The following is a 16557-nucleotide window of genomic DNA, read 5'->3' on the forward strand; positions in this document are numbered from 1 at the left end:
GCACAGCATGCCTTGTGGATCTGGATTCATAAGGAGGTAAAATCTTGTTCGGAAAAGGAAAGCGAATATCCAGACTGAAATGGGAATTTCATAGTAACAGTAGACAGGAGTAAAATATCCACTTTTACTACATTTATTAGCCTCGACTGTGTCTGGTTCTCCTAACCCAAGGTGTTTGACATGAATATGAAACAGGTTTCAGTACTTGTTGTTGATTTCTCCTAAAAAAAACCCAAAACAAACAAAACAGTTTTTGTAAAGTCTAAAGTTCTAGCCCTGGTCTGAAGAAATATAGTTAGTAAGGTACCATCTAAGACAACCTATTGCTTTTGAACTTCTTTGCTCACCAAAAGAAAGAAGCCTCATTCTCTCTCCTCCAAAACCTTAAGACCATTTTTTTAATTATTTATGGCTTAAGAAAAAAAATACATGTAATTTGAGAAATACACAGGCCCCTGCCTCCCTCTTTTGGTGCTGATTTTAGCATTGTCCCAGCAATTGTGCCGAGGGAGCCCAGTCCCTTGGCCGGTGCAGACCATGGGTTTCTATCAGCTCTGCTTCTCCAGCCACCCTGAACTGCACACCCAGCCTTGGGCCACCCCGTGACCAGAACTTGTAGTTAAAACCTACTGGTCAAACAATTTGGATTTCCCATGTTTTCATTTCACATCAAGGAGCGGACACATTGGCAGGGGAGGGAATTTGACATGAGGACGGGAATATTTTGCGGGTAAAGACCAATCAGAGAAAGATCCTGTGTTGTGGCAGGCAGTAACACCACAAAAGCAGAGTTTAAGGACTACAGAACAACCTTCTAACACAGGAAGACAAAGCAGCACTATTACAGTAAAGTCAGACAAGAGAAACTAGAACAGGGACAACCCTGCCATGGGAAGACCAATTATCACCACAAGATTATTGTGCACTACTTCAACGTGAACAGAGACGGCCCCAAGAACATGGTCCCCAAGTACCACCCTGGAAGAGATGTCCCTCACTTGGAAGATTTTGAACCCTGCACAAGGAGATGAAAGAATAAAAAAAAAAGTGGTTAAATGACAGAGACAAGGACTAAACCCAGGGGCTGTGGCTACAGTAGTAAGTTAAACCACGCCAGAGCTGACCCAAACAGCCTCTAGGTAAGGGTCAGGAAACAGCACAGGCTGGGGACCATTTTCAAACAGAACTGGGACCACGGTGTCCCAGTTTGGAGGCTGGAAGTTTAACAGCACGATCACATCCAGGCTGTACCAGGTGGGCTCAGGCCAGGGAACAGCACAGGAATGCCCCAGCCTGACCGACAGTCCAAGCCAGTGATGGCCCTGTCCCCAGAGCTGCACCCTGACTTGGGGGAATTGCTTGGGGATGGACGTGGAGGAGATAACACACAGATAAAGATTTCCATGGGGGTAAGTCTTCCAAATTAGCATTTTGAGTATCTAATCACTTAATACTGAAACAAAACAGATGAACTGCCTGTAAGAGAGAATATGAAGTTGCTTCTCATCCTCTCTCGCGGGCAGCAACCGCTCTCTATGGGATTAGGCAGGGCTGCACTTCCCGCCTGCCACACAGCAGCCTGCGCACCGTTTGATCCTACCATGAAGGGAAGAAAGAGCATTCACCTCAAAGGTCCCTGCCAACAGGCCACCATCGATGACTAAACCACACTTTATACAATAAAAGACTTGAGGCAATCTCTTGTTTGAGCAGTTCTGGAGACACTTCAAGGTTTCTCTACACTGCGTATTCCAGTGTCACCGTTAGACACCTCAGCTCCAAAGAACAGGAGCTTTTGGTCCCCAGAGATTTGGGCTTCTAGCCGATAATTCCTATCTTCTAGCCTGGGGAAAACCTGTGGGGCCAAAACCATCCCTGGCTTAAAGAAAAAAATAAAATACATGATGCTAATTCTTCTCTTCTTCCCCAAACTGCTCTGAAACCAAGACGTACCACTGAAGCAGCGCGAGGAACCAGCACACTGTCCATCCCTTTATTCACCGTTCCCAGCTTTCCTCTTTCAAAACGTTCATGGTGCAGCACTGGGTCTCCCTGCAGCCACCTACGCGGCCAGGATAACAGCCTTCAGGAAGTCCTGCCAACACCACGCTATCCTGCCCTGGAGCAGACTTTGGAAGCACTGAAAAACAGCAGATCCAGGAGATCAAGTCATTGTACTTATTTTTAAGTGCTTACAGATGAACGCAAGTCAGGAGGAGGGAAGAACCCCAAGTTTCCGCAGCTCCTGCAGTCTGGGTCGCACAGACTGACTGGCACCCAGAGAGGTGCTTCCTCCAGAGGCTCACAGAGCTTGCTGGGACGCGGGCTGGGGGGGCTCTCGCTTTGTGCCCGTTCCTGGCAAAAAGGGAACCGGTACGTGAACGCTTCCAGCTGTATTTACTAACTAAAGAAAATGAACTGAAAGAATATAAACATGTAAAGTTTAAAAAGGAGGTTAGTATCAAACTAAATTATCAGGCTAATTAAACCCCATCTACTAAGCCCATTTTTCCCTTATCTAATAACTAAATAATCGTTTCATTAATTTGGGAAGGGAGCAGTATAATTTTAATCCTTGTGACAGAAGAGCGTTATCACGGTGTCGGTGACAACTGATGGCTGCACACAGCAGCCACGCAACTCAGACGAGCTTCATGTTTTTACTCACAGCTTGGTTTCAATGCCGAGACAATAATTCCTGATGCCAATCAAAGCTGTCCGTACAAATTAGAGACATATAAGGTCTCCAATTTTATGAAAGAGTCATCACAATCAAGCTAGATAATTTGTTACAATTAAACAGCAGCAACATAACTCAGGTAGAAAGGATGATTACTCAAGATAAAATATCCAAGGTCTAACACTAAGAGCACGTCTAGGTGCTGTTACAGAGTGAAACTGTATTTAATCTGTGGCGCTTGAGAGAAATCGTAGGTCCCTCTCTCCTGCTCGCACACTGCTAGAGCTCAGGTGCGTGCAAGGGTTCCCCTCCTCGCAGGAGCTGGAGAATGAACACGATTTTAAAAGTCACTACGTACAAAAAGAACAGCTGCTTGAGATGAGGGAAACTGCTTAAATTTCATTTCTTCCAAGTACCTGCAAAAGCACCATCTCTCCCTTTCACTCAAAGATCTTAACGCTTGTTTTTCTTCTTTATCACCTTTTATTGATTTTACAAGGAAAACCAGCACCAGAGCATTTGCCAGTAAGGACGGAATTATGTGTGTAGATTCAAGAGCTTTAGAGCGGACTTGCCCTGAAATCTGAGAATCAAGTTCTAAGCAAGATTATTCAGCTTTTACTATGTCCACAAGGGAAAAGCGTTTTCCATGGGAAAACAGATCCATGAGCTGCCCAAGCTTTCATTTTAGACCATTTTTCATTTTTGGAGCATCTTTAAAATCTTTACATCTCACAGAAGCATTAATGATTTCATTGTAGATTTCAGAAAAAAAAGTATAAACAAAAATCGTAATTTCCTAAAAGTATCGAGGAAGCTTTTCCAATTTATTGCTTTAACGCCCTGGAAGAAAACTATTATTTGCTTTAAAAGAAATTTAAAATGAATACTGCTCTGCTAGACTCAAGGCATCTTACTGCATAGAAAGACAGATTTCCCTTGATGACGTGGCGGATTTGCTGTGCACGGAGAAAACTCAACACACATGAACGTGGTAAGCGATACAAAGCCAGCGTGCCCACATCAAAGGCACAGAAACGGGGCATGAATAAAAGCAATTCAAACCCCTTTGACAACAGCAAGAATTCTGAGTCCTAACCCAGCGCTGACTTCACTACAGGGCTACTCAAAGAAAATTACTCTATTTTAACTAAAAGGATATTAATCCAAGCCAATTAGTTCAACCCTACTAAACCTCTATTTGCAGAAGTGACCTTCTTTCGAATTAGCTTAATTTGACTCTGGAAGTAAATTGAGACAAACCTTCAGGCAAATTTGATTCTGCGCTAAGAACTAAATTTCATAAACTTCAAACAATCGAAGAACCTGAGAAGCTGAATTCAGATTAGTTTGCACATCCCTACGCAGATGAGCCGCGAACCTCCCAGCGATTCTTCCCAGCGCCCCGCAGCAGTCTCAGCCCAGCTTTCTGCTCCCAGTCTGAAGTGTGATACTGCTCTTCCAGTCCATAATCATCTTTCCACCTCCCAGATGGCTCTATTCCCACAGAGCTGTGAATGTACAGCTGCCTAGGGCTTCGACATCCTGGGAATGGAAAGCATTATATGATGCTTAAGGCCATTATACTTGTGTGCTCGGTGCTGTAGCCCAAAAGCCAGCTATTAAGAGAAAAGTCGAGATACAACGCTCTTAGAAAAAAGCTCAACAGGAGGTTTCTGTTAAAAAAAAAAAAAAAATGAACACGGGAGACTAGGGAGTTTGAAAATATTAAGGAATAACAAATTTGTTTTCCAAATTTGTTCTAGTGCGTCGACTCTGTTAAGTGAAAAAGACTGCTTAGAGGGTATGAATTGAATCAATCGTACCAGTTTAGGGAAAACACGACGCAGCAGTGGGGGGGAGATAATTCACCCAGCTTCGGAAACACAAATCTGCTAGGAAAAGGAAAAAGGCCACTGGGGCAGGCAGACAGCACCGAGGTCGAACAGAAGGAATGGATTTCCATCCAACTTTTAAAGCCAGGGATGACTAAACGCCAGCTGAAGTTCCTGAGACACGACTCACCCATTAAATCCGTCCCAAAAGAAAAGGGCTACAATGAGATAAACTAAACAAGATAGAGATGGGAAAAATCACTCCTCCCAAGTGCTGTAATTAAGGCATACGTAAGAAAACAAAATGATGACAAACTTGCTTGTTGATCTTTTCTGCTGCAGGAACAGAAGAGCCCCAGAGCTAAGAACAGCTAAAAAGCAGCTGAGAGAGGAATACGTGTCCATGGCTCCCTGTATTTGAAGGAAGAGGAATTATCTGGCAATGACACACAAGGCTGTGCTTGGAATGACAGACGACAATTTCAAAGATGTAATTTTGAGCTTTCTTCAGATAATGAAGCTCTACTGGAACATCAAGAAGTCCCCTAAGAGCAGGAGTAGGAGCCCCATTTTTCAGCAATAAAGCCACAAGACGATGCACGGTAGAGAAGCAGTTTGGTTCCCGGTCCAGGGGTACGGCTCGACAGCTCCCTGGTCGCTCATCTCGCTCAACTCATCTGTAGCTGTGAAGATAGTTACACTGCAAAACTGCCTGTCATCAGAGCTCAGGGTTACAGAAACAAACTTTGCATGTGGAGTTTTTGTATTTTCCTTAATTTCCTCCTCCAGGTCTCTCCTTGAAGCCACTCACCCTCTATTACCCCACCCAGGGTTCCTGGTCATGAATGACCAAGTTCATAGAATTGCCTGGGTTGGAAGGGACCTTTCAGATCATGGAGACCAACCATCAGCCTAAGACTGACAAAACCCACCACTAAACCATACTGCTAAGCACTGTGTCTATCGATCTTTTAAAATACCTGGAGGTATTTAAAAGACAGGCACACAGCTTTTAAATACCCATGATACCTCCAGGTCTCATAGAGGTTGCTGCAAGAGCCACGCACCTTGCCCCAAAGGGGGCACACAGCCAGCAGGTGGGAAAGGGGATCCGTAGCAGGGAAAACCCAACCCTTCTGAAAGAGAGGGTGAAGCAAAATTGTTTCCAAGCACCAGGCAACATTTCCTCACATTTCTCAAGAAAACATCAGAGCTCTTTACCAAAAAAGGGAAGCAGAAGGCCTCTCCTGGCTGGGAGCAGCATTGGGAATAGCCCTCCTTGCCCCAGTTGCAGGCAGGACAGGCAGCCCAGAGGAAACGTGCTGCCAGGAGCTCAGACCTCAGCAGTTGCATAAAAGAGCAAATAATTATTAGGATGCTCAGGTGAGGTCATCTCTCGTTTTAATCAAACTTGTTGGTTAAGTCATCACTCACTCAAAGATTTTCCACTCCCTCTTAAGGCACCAAAGCGCAGGGAGGCAGCGGTGGATTGTGTCTCGGCTACTGCCGCCCTCACCCAATAAACACCACCGACTCCGGTAAGGAGTGAAGCGCATGCAGCGTGCTGAGATTTATTATTTTGAAAACCATCAACGACACGCTTGGCAGAATTCAGAATTCTCTTCTGGGGAGAAGAAACTTGCTACATTTTACGTGGGAGTCAGAGATCTCTACTCCCATAATGAAGTTCACACCGACAAACACGGGCACAAATCTTCATGAAGTCACACAACTCCCCCCACGCTTCAGTGGGAACCAGGGATATTCATTTCAACTTGGAGCATCATATCCCTCAAGCCAGAAGCACCAGGCAGAGAACAACCACATCTTGCTGTGTACTCTGCGATGTACGACTTGGGATTTAAAGAGGGGAAAACAAGTTATCGCACTGCATTTTATTTTTCTGGCTCTTAAACGCTTGCCAATAATAAAAGATTTTGTCACTAAGAACCAGCTCACTTTCCGATTGAGATGCTTGTGGTGGGACAGACTCCAGCTCGTTCTCCCACAGCATTATTTCATCTGAAGGGCAAACAGGAGCAAGGGTTTAAGCGCTAAAGCAAACAGATCTAGCTTTAACACACAGGTTGATGAAAGTGGCCGTACAGAGCTACTCTTGAAGTAATTTCTTTGTAGCCTTCGTTCCCACAGATAATCATGAGCTTAAGCATTCCCAGACTTCAAATGATATTTTGCACTTTCTTCAAGTTTTTTTCTCTTAAATAAATAATTAAATCGTATGCTTAAGTCAATGTTAATGAATCCTCACAAGAATAACAGTAATAGCCACAGTTACCTAAGCGCTAGACTTAGGGGGGTGCTCTGGGGTACCCAGTGCTCCCCAAAACCCCTTTTCCCACGTCTGTTCTTCCCTCGCAGGCTGCCTGTGCTCAGCCCCCCTACAAACCCACCAGCCCTGTTGGGTGACCATTGCTGCCCAACGCCAAGCGCCCGACGGTGCTGCAAGGGCACGTCGGGATGGATGAAGACAGCAGCACCCACAGCGTGAGGACCAGTACCACCAGCAGCGAGTGTATTTGCAAAGCAGAGGTACTTTTCCCTTTTTACACGGATATGGTCTTGTACAAAGGCTGTCCCTTCACCTGGGTTGAAACTTTAATCGAAAAATTGTTAGGCTTAATATTATTCTCTTGGAGACTATATCGATACAAACCTTCCTTTAAAACTGAATTCGAGTAATATCGATTTTTATGAAGAGGCTTTCACAAAGTACTGTTAGCAATAAAGTCAGCGTTTGGGAGAACGAAGCTGTAGGTCTTAATTCCCCAAATACTGAGAGCATGAACTCAAGGGAACCTGAGTCCAGGGAACGGAGGAGTTCATCTAGCATTTCACACGCACCTCAAAATAAAAAAGGACAGTGCATGGGTCAGCATGCCTCTGGAGTGACTGGGATTTAATAAATTATGATAATAACAAAAAAAAAAAGGAAAAAAAAGACACACCCTCCCCCTCAAAGGGCATAACATAAGACACAAATAGTTTGTGATGGAAAAGACTTGGTTTTATTCTCTCCCTGAGATTTGGACAGCAGGCTATATTTTGCGTAGCAAGTGTGTGGGGGGAGAAGGAGTGGGGGAAAGAGAATATCAAAATCAAAACAAGTCACAAGGCATCAACAACCCCTTGATGACAGAAGAGTAGTTTTTGTTGGCACAGCTCACGACAGCTGGAGGAATAATTGCAAAGCTGAGTGAGAATGCCTAGAATATAGTTTGCCTTTAGATTCTCAGATGAAAGATGCTATCCACAAGCACTTTGCAAACGTTAATTAAACCCACACAGCCCCCTTTGGCAGATCAAGAAGTATTTATTCTTATTTTGCTGAGAGGGGAACGAATATCTCAGGCACTTTTAACATAAGGTACGTACTTAGGAAATGCCCCATAGATATCATAGAATGGTTTGGGTTGGAAGGGACCTTCAAGATCATCCAGTCCCAATCCCTGCCCTGGGCAGGGACACCTCCCACCAGCCCAGGTTGCTCCAAGCCCCGGCCAACCTGGCCTTGAACCCCTCCAGGGATGGGGCAGCCACAGCTTCTCTGGGCAACCTGGGCCAGGGGCACACCAAAGAATTTCTTCACAATAGCTCATCTCAATCTCCCCTCTTCCAGTGTAAAACCCTTCCCCCTCGTCCCATGGCTCCCCTCCCTGATCCAGAGTCCCTCCCCAGCTTTCCTGGAGCCCCTTTAGGGCCTGGAAGGTCTCCCCGGAACCTCCTCCAGGCTGAACACCCCCAGCTCTCTCAGCCTGTCCTCCCAGCAGAGGGGCTCCAGCCCTCCCAGCATCTTCGTGGCCCCCTGTGGGACCCTCTCCAACAGGTCCATGTCCTTGTGCTGAGGACTCCAGAGCTGGACGCAGTACTCCAGGCGGGGTCTCACCATAGCAGAGCAGAGGGGCAGAATCATCTCCCTTGTCCTGCTGGCCACAATTCTTTTGATGCAGCCCAGGCTGCGGGGAGGTTCTGGGCTGCAAGTGCTCATTGCCTGCTCACGTTGAGCTTCTCATCCACCAGCACCCCCAAGTCTTTCTCCTCAGGGCTGCTCTCAAGCCATTCTCCACCCAGCCTGGATTTGTGCCTGGGATTGCCGTGACCCAGGTGCAGGATCCTGCACTTGGCCTGGTTGAACTTCATGAGGTTCACATGGGCCCACCTCTCCAGCCTGTCGAGGTCCCTCTGGATAGCATCCCTTCCCTCCAGCATGTCAACTGTGCCACACAGCTTGAATATATATACACCATTAAAACCACAAATTGACCTTTCCAGTCCAGCAGCCGTCTCCAGCGCACAGCCAGGACAGAGTTGATACCTTTTTTTCCCCTCTACCTACTGCCCCAGTAGAAATCTTGACTCTGCAGAAAAAGCAAGCCAGGTCTGGCCATGCAGGTGAATATGAGCACTACAAACAAGCTTCAAAGCAACACCATCGCTTTACGGGTTAGAAAAAAAAAACAATTCAACTGCTCTTTCATTGGTTTTCCTCTTCAACAAAGGAAACTGACTGGGCTTCACGCTGTGAAATGTCTCCCCCATTTGAGAGCCGTTCCCTGCAGGATTGCTGCTTCCCAGCACCGCTTTACAGACACCCACCTTCATCAAGCCACTGCCCAAGGAAGCATCCCAGGCTCTTGGGCCACACTCAGACCACACGCTGCCAGTTCAAGAGCCCCACTGCAGGTAGGAAGAGCGTGTCCGCATTACCCCCAGCAATCTGCCTGCCGTAACACCACCTCTGCTGCTCAAAGAGAAGTACCTCTACCATCTCCCTGATGCGATGCTCCAATTAGGGACTCGAGCCCTCAGCTTTGGCTGAGTTCCACCTCGCTGAGCCTGAGGCAAGTGCCAGCAGCTCCAGTAACAATCCGGTTTCACCCATCTTCCCTCTAATTAGACACTATATCAGTACACATAAGTATTTCAAAGTAGCTTTATGCCAGCCATCAACAGTTACTATTCCAAACAAGCTTCCTATTCTTATATAGCAATATACATACACCACTCTCCAATATGATAAAATAGTACGAGTGTAAGTTTAATCCGATATGCTAAGTTAAAGCAGGGAAAACCACTGGAGATAAAGAGCAGTGAAATATTTACCAAAAAAAAAAAGGCAAGAGAGACATAAAGTACTTGAGACACCTGCACTGGCAGGGCAGTAGCATCGCTGTCTTCTGTAAAAAAGACCTTATCCTCAACAGAAAACCAGTCAATTATTTGCTAAATAGACATGGAAAACTTTGTATTTAAGAGGAGATGGGTCAGTTTGTTGGATTTACAAAGAGTAGCTGAGAACATCTGCAAAGACAGGAAGAGTATGTACAAACAAATATGGGAACTAGAAAGCCAAAATACACAGCGTGGCCAATGCCTGTGATCTTACCATGAGAATAAGCATATTTGGAGTTCTTCCCCGTTAAAAAAAGGAACCAAAAACAACAAACTGTGAGGCAGCTGATCAAGTACATATTTCAGTTGGAAATATATTTAATGATGCAGTTGCAAAGGAAACCTAAAAATAAGTGGAGCACATTCAAAGACGTAAGACACTAAAAGGCATAAAATCCACTCGTTTTCAAAAATCTCATCCCAAAATATGTATAGCCTAGGAGAAGCTTGGATAGGAACATAACAGTGTAAAACACGTAGTTTAAAACCTTGTTTCCCATTCTAATTTCTTCTCTAATACATACTTGACAAAGACCCCTTCCGCCTTACACTGCTGAACAGCAGGAGGAGGATCTCTGCAGCGGTGAAGAGCGTTGTCTCACCTTACTCAACACTGTGAGGTGTTGAGTGATGTCTATGGCCCTGAAGCTGGACAGCCACAGGTCCCCCACCTGTTACAGCAAAACCAAATGCCCACGTGCAGCTGAGTCTCTTGCAGATCCCTCAGACACGCCAGTTCAGCAGCAATTACAGGTCCAACAGTTTTCTGCGGGGTGAGTGCACGGAGTTAAAGCATTCTCCATCCCAAATGAACTATCAAGGAAATAAGAGTCCCAAATCATTGAGTCTCACGCTGTACGCTCTATTTTATTCAAATTCAAAGTCATTCAGATTACATTTTCCTACAACAGCAGAGGTGAGGACATTTTCAAATTGCCCATCACCTCTCCAGCTGTCTTCTGACCCCACTTCACTGGTCACCTGGGCCAGCCTGCCTGGCTTAAAAACCCATCTCGTAGTGTGGTCATCCTGCTCAGATACTGCCATCCACCAGAAATGCTGTCGGACAGTGCTCCTCCTGGAGAGCTCAGATACCCAAGGGCACACGTTACTTACACAAACATAGTTACACTATGGTTTTATATATATATATATATATATAAAATTTACATTCCGTTTATGTTTATAGTTTTAAACACAGGGCACAGCGCAGGTTTCACCACCATCTGGCCACTGTGCTCAGCAAGTCAGGAGACTGCCCAGGGCTGCAAACAGCGTTCAGGCCAAATGCAGAGGATGGAAAGCTTTCCCTAGACTGATCCAGTGCCTCAATTGTCCTTCCTGGGAGCTTGCATGGTCACAGCAACTTTCCGTAGGAGCTGCACGGTACAGTTTGTAAAACCAGACTGCCATACGCCACAGCACACTGCGGCCACCACTGAGAAGTCAGCTTCATCACTGCCTCACACCATCTTCTCTTTGCTAATCCATGACAGAGGTAGTTCCTAAGACCCCAAAAACCTGAAACATAGCCAGGGAACCAGGTAGCTGGTTGTGCAATTCCAGTATTACACATGCTGTTGCAATGTGGCACTGCCAAGAGACATCAGAAACATTTGGGGTAGAGCCAGCAGATGTTTGCTGCTGCATTTAGTTACCCCCTCTCCAACCCTTTGCAGGGAGGCAGGACCCACAGGGAACCCCAACTGCTCGCTCCACCCAGCCCCATGTGCCAGATCCAGTCTGGGCTCTTCCCATGCAGCCGCTTGCTTCCTTTGCCATCCATCTCCAAGCTGCTTCTCCAACCGGCTCACTCAGGGTGGTGGTAACAGAGGGGTTAAAAGAGGGGTTAAAATAATGCACCTCAACTGCACACATTAGTTTCTAGTGATGGATCAAGTCAAAGATTTTTGGCTTGAAATTTCATCTATGCCCTTGGCTTCTAGTTAAATTAAGACCGCACACAGTAAGGTGGATATTGAGGCATTATTAAAGGTGTCCACTGCATTCAGAGCAATTCCCGCAGAAATGTATGTATTTGCGGTACACTTCATCTTGCTGACAACTTTGAATCAAGGCAATTACAGATGAGAAATGTGGCTGTGTTTTAACACACACTGCCATGAAGGCAGCTGCACTGACCTTTGCTGGCTGCCATTCTGGGGTCCTTTCGACAAGTGTTTGCAGGTTTTCGGATTTCTACTGCCCTTTGAGGGCACAGCACAGAGCAACACGGTGCACATCGGCATGGTGCAGCAGCAGCTCAGAGGTGGCATAACTGCTGACCTGCTGCCTGTACCCAGCACAGGGAGAGGATGGGAGGCCTGGGACCACCGAGGCCTGGGGCAGCTCAGCGCCCAGGAATGGCAGAGGCTGAAAGCCTCCAGGAGAACACAGAGGCCCCCCTGAATTCACAGCCACACACCAGCCTGTCAATGCGCAGCGTGCTTTGCCATCTGAGCAGCCCCTCACCTTCTGAACTTCAAGAAAAGGTTTGAGGCTCAGCTCTCAGGGCTGCAGGAGGACCGGTGCTAGCGGGGGGCACCCCTCTGCCTGTGTAGGCAGTGGCCAGGCCTTGTTATTTCACTCTTTATGATAAGAGGCAGAGCACATTTTTGGCCTTCCCACACGAATCCATAGTTGTATGACTGCCAACTCTTTATCACTTCCCATTTCACTTTTTTTGTTTGTTTGTTTTAAACTTTGCCCAAGGTTACATTCACTGAAGGTCTCTCCCTCGAAATACAGCATTAAAGATACTATCCCGTTAATACCTGGAAATTGCATTAAAATCCTTCTTTAAAGTGCACGCTTTTCAGAAGAAAGCCCCAACCAAGCAGGTCCCTTTGCAGAGGAAGCATGTTGTAGAGTTCATCTCGCAGGCCGGACTCATGACTTTCTGCAGATCAACAGCCCCCACCTGTGCTCACCCTCATGGGAGGCAAACACCGCGCACACACATCCATCACACAGAGCAAGCGTTACTCAGTGGCCTTGAATCTTGATAGAGAGTATAAACAAGCACGGGACAGCTGGGGACATCCTACATCAAGTACAACCTGCTGCAGTCACCAACTCAAAGCCCCTTCTGAAAAACATCAAAATGTTTCAGGAAGAGCCCAAGCGGCTGTTGAACTCGTGCTCTTTTTCCACCTGAAGTACTATTTTAAAGCTGCACATCTCATGACCAAAAGCCGCCTTCTAACTCTCAGTCACTGTTTATTTATGGCCTCATAATATGGCCTTTCAGACATCACTGTCAAACCTTAAGTTAAAGGATTTTTTTCCCCCTGAATGATATCATCTATACATGTATTTACAGAGAGAGATAGTAACCCTTTTGCCCACCCTTCAGCAGCATCCTAAGCACACCTCTTACCTCCCTGCGGCTGCTCAGGGATGGCTGACAGGGCCCCTTTTGCAGCTCCTGTGTCCAGAAAACGTTCCACGCTTCAGAGAAGCGGACGTTTCTTACGTGGCAGACTCTTCCAGATCACCCTTCACTCAGTCTAGTGACTCTGGAAAGATCCCTGGGGAGGGAGTGCTTTACTGACAAGGAGCCCCATTAAGTATCCAACGACATCCAGCAAGAAACAGCAGAACACTTTTTTTTTTTTTTAATTTTTTTAAGTTGGCTGTAACACATAGAACATCACAGAGCGTATGCCATGTAAATGATCTGCCCACAATTCTCTGCGCTTGTTTTGGTGGCTGTAAGCAAATGCAGCGATTTCCAGGAGAAGTAACTTAACTCAGGATAACAAAGTAATATGAAAGCACTGCTTTCACAATTGCTGCCCCACGCATCACCTATCATGGGGGAGACAGCAACGACTGCAAGTGCCTTTCAAATACTGACACGGGCTACTGGCATGACAGACTTCATTTAAGATGTGGTTTCGCACTGTTGCTCAGCTGATCGAACGGCCTGTTGCTGCCGAAAAGAGATCTCTTCCCCAGTTTCCAAGCCTGGATCCACAGTGAGCTGATTCAGGGAGTTAAGCTGGAAGGAAACTATCTGTACCAAGAAGGAAGGAATCGGATACATATCAGCACAAAAAGATCAGTGGGAGCACAACGCTGGGAGCAAAACCTTTCCTCGCAGCACCAGCTTGACATTCTATCAGTTCAGCTACAATGCACAACCACGCTCTAAATTTAGATAGCTTTAGAACTATAAAGCGGTATCTCACGTCCATTATTCCTCTCCCAACACGAGAATGAGCCATTCTATTACAAATGCTTTTATATGACTGTAGCGCTCTCCACCCTACAGGAGCGCACATCAATTGTGGATAAAGCGGTTCAACTTTTGAATGTAGACAAAAACTGAGACAAAGCTAATGGTGGTGAAGGACAGGTTGCCTGGGGAGGGAAATGATCCTAGGTTATAGGAGGAAGGGAGCAGGGGGGGGGGGGAAATAATAATCTACAATTTACCTGTGCTTGGGTCACCGCTCATTAACGCTATGAAGAAAACCACTTCACGTTATAAATTATGCTACTCTTGGCTTACTCCCTTATTATCCATCTCAGGCAGCACCCACGGCCTTTTCACACACACAATCTAATGGGAACACTTAACTCTGAATAAAACGGACATGAGGGAAAAAAAAAAACTGGGGGCCTCCATTTGAGCAAGAAAAATCATTCGGAGACCCAACAATGGCAACAGGTTTCACCACCCACTTCTCTAAGTCACTCTCTGCATTTCCACCTTTGCCAGAAAAAGGAAAACCTCTCTGAAAACAAACTCCAGCCTGTGCAGGCAGAAGACATGGTTGCTTCCTCCTGTTGATATTTCTATCTACCCCCTGATGATTTGGGATTTCCAACAGGCTTTTTAAAAGCTTTCCCATTCAGGCTGCACTCCATTTTAAGAAGTTTCTGGAGAGAGTGAACTGTGTTCAAGGCAGACATATAAAACTTTTAATTTTGGCTATTAGACAAAGCTCAGTGTTCAACGGCAAGTAGCCAGTTTCTGTCCCTTTTTTTTTCCCCTAATCAAGGCTTGAAAAAATGCAGCTATAAACACACACTTCTTTAAATATCCAAGATGGTTTTTCCCCCCCCTGTATGAAAGTAAAATCCAACATCAGACACTAATATACCAGTGATATCTTCTATCGTGCTGGCAAGGGCAAGATCACTCTTTTCCCACGCACTTTCTAATCTTCTTGTATCACTGGTAAAATAAACTAACAATAATTATTTAGAAGTGCTTTAGCCTTAAGGTTCAAGGTTGAAGGAATCTATAACTTGCTGAGAGAGAACAACAAAACCCAACTTCAACCAGAAAGGCTAAAAGATCCAATTTCAGCTCAAATGTTTTGTCAATTCTCCCTTTCCTTCCTGCTAAAGATCCAAAAATTATGAATTGTGTGGTTAGAGTCCCGCAGACTGACACTTCATCTCACTCTTACAGTAAGATCTCAGAGGCAGAAGCTTATAGAAACAAAGACACACTTGACTGGCAAACCCAAGAGTACCAGTATAAATTAGCTCCCCAGAGACCTAACGAAGGCTTCCTTTCCTCCTCAAAGGCATCAGCTCCGCAATGCCTCACAGTGAGCACTTTAGACAGAATTAAAAGGACACTAAATCTTTCCACAGGGAAAGGCAGCAGCTGATCAGGAGGGTGAAGCAGGGGATCCAGGCAGCCACACGTGGAAGACGGGAAGGGAAAGGGAAGATGTGCATCCTCCTTTCCTTAGGGGCAGTTTCAGTGCAGCAATGCATTCACCTTCCACCCCTCCCAACTGAAATATCTCTTCTGAAAATGCCTTATAAGTCATGAACTATAGCCTATCAGAGCTATACTGTCCAGAGCAGCAGCCACCACTGGATACTTGTTTGGAGGGCTGAGGCACTGTGCAACGCCTCTGAACTCATTCCAGATCCAGACCAACTCAGCACCAGCTCTCAAAATCTTCCCCCTCTCTTTTCGACAGTGTAAATACTAATATGCAAAACAATAATCTGACTCTTCATACGATTACTACCACAGATTCAAGCCTTCGGGTGAGGTTTTCCGCAGCGCTGTCTAATGCAGGTCGAGGCTGAAGCCTGCTCACAGAGGCAGAGGTGACACCCATTCTGCGCAGGAGTCTTCCCAGCGAGGTAAGCCGCTGCTCACCTCTTGCTCACCACTCTGGACCAAGATTTCCTCTTCTAAAATTTTAAGCATCACCTTCACAGCAAGACGCCCATGACTTCCACATCAGCCTTTCTGCTGCCTGCGAGAGGTACAAATCTTGGCTTGCTTTTAGCTCGTGTGTCACTTTGGAGGTGGTAACAGAAGAAAGGTCTGTAAGAAATAAGTATCCTCCGGTCACCAGCAGCTAAACACCCAGACACCAGCAGGTCTGAGACACACCGTCTACAGGAAGCACATGACAAAAACATTTTGAGAAGTGAAAAATTTAATAACTTTGTTATTATTTTTGGAAAAATAACAACACTGATTCCCACTCTTCCTTTGATTTGCAACAGGAGGAGGAAGGAGTGTGAAGGAGGGAGAAACAAGTTGTTTAAACAACAGCAGCTGTTACATCAACACCGGCATAATGGAGTCGCAAGCATCCTGTTCTTGTCAGAGCAGTCGCTGTTTAAGTAAGAGCTCTGCCTTTTGAAGAGGACTTTATAACCTCAAACACGAATGTTCAGCTATATTTTCTTCCTAATCAGAAGTCAATTATCGTGCTGAGTGATGACAGAAGAATTCCACAAAGTAAATCCTTTTCATATCAGGGCCTTCTGTGATCAAGTTGCACGGGAAACTTCCTTGCTCACACAAAAGCAAGGAGGATTTCACTTGTGCTTCCCACAATTGTTCCCAGGGCCCTGCTCCAA

The 16557-nt window shown here is 45.8% G+C and overlaps 1 protein-coding gene across 6 annotated transcripts in view; it reads right to left on the reverse strand.

The window, feature by feature from the left end:
• Positions 1-16557, reverse strand: part of EXTL3 (exostosin like glycosyltransferase 3) — a 169989-nt gene that overhangs the window by 95056 nt on the left and 58376 nt on the right. Inside the window, exon 1 of one of the 6 annotated variants that reach the window (XM_054194267.1) lies at positions 1954-5007. The exons of the other annotated variants lie outside the window; for them this stretch is intronic. The gene's annotated coding sequence lies outside the window, so the exon portion shown is untranslated. Of the gene's footprint in view, positions 1-1953; positions 5008-16557 lie in introns of those variants that run through there. 6 annotated transcript variants of the gene reach the window in all.

Source organism: Rissa tridactyla, chromosome 3, assembly GCF_028500815.1.
Source record: "Rissa tridactyla isolate bRisTri1 chromosome 3, bRisTri1.patW.cur.20221130, whole genome shotgun sequence".
NCBI lineage: Eukaryota > Metazoa > Chordata > Aves > Charadriiformes > Laridae > Rissa > Rissa tridactyla.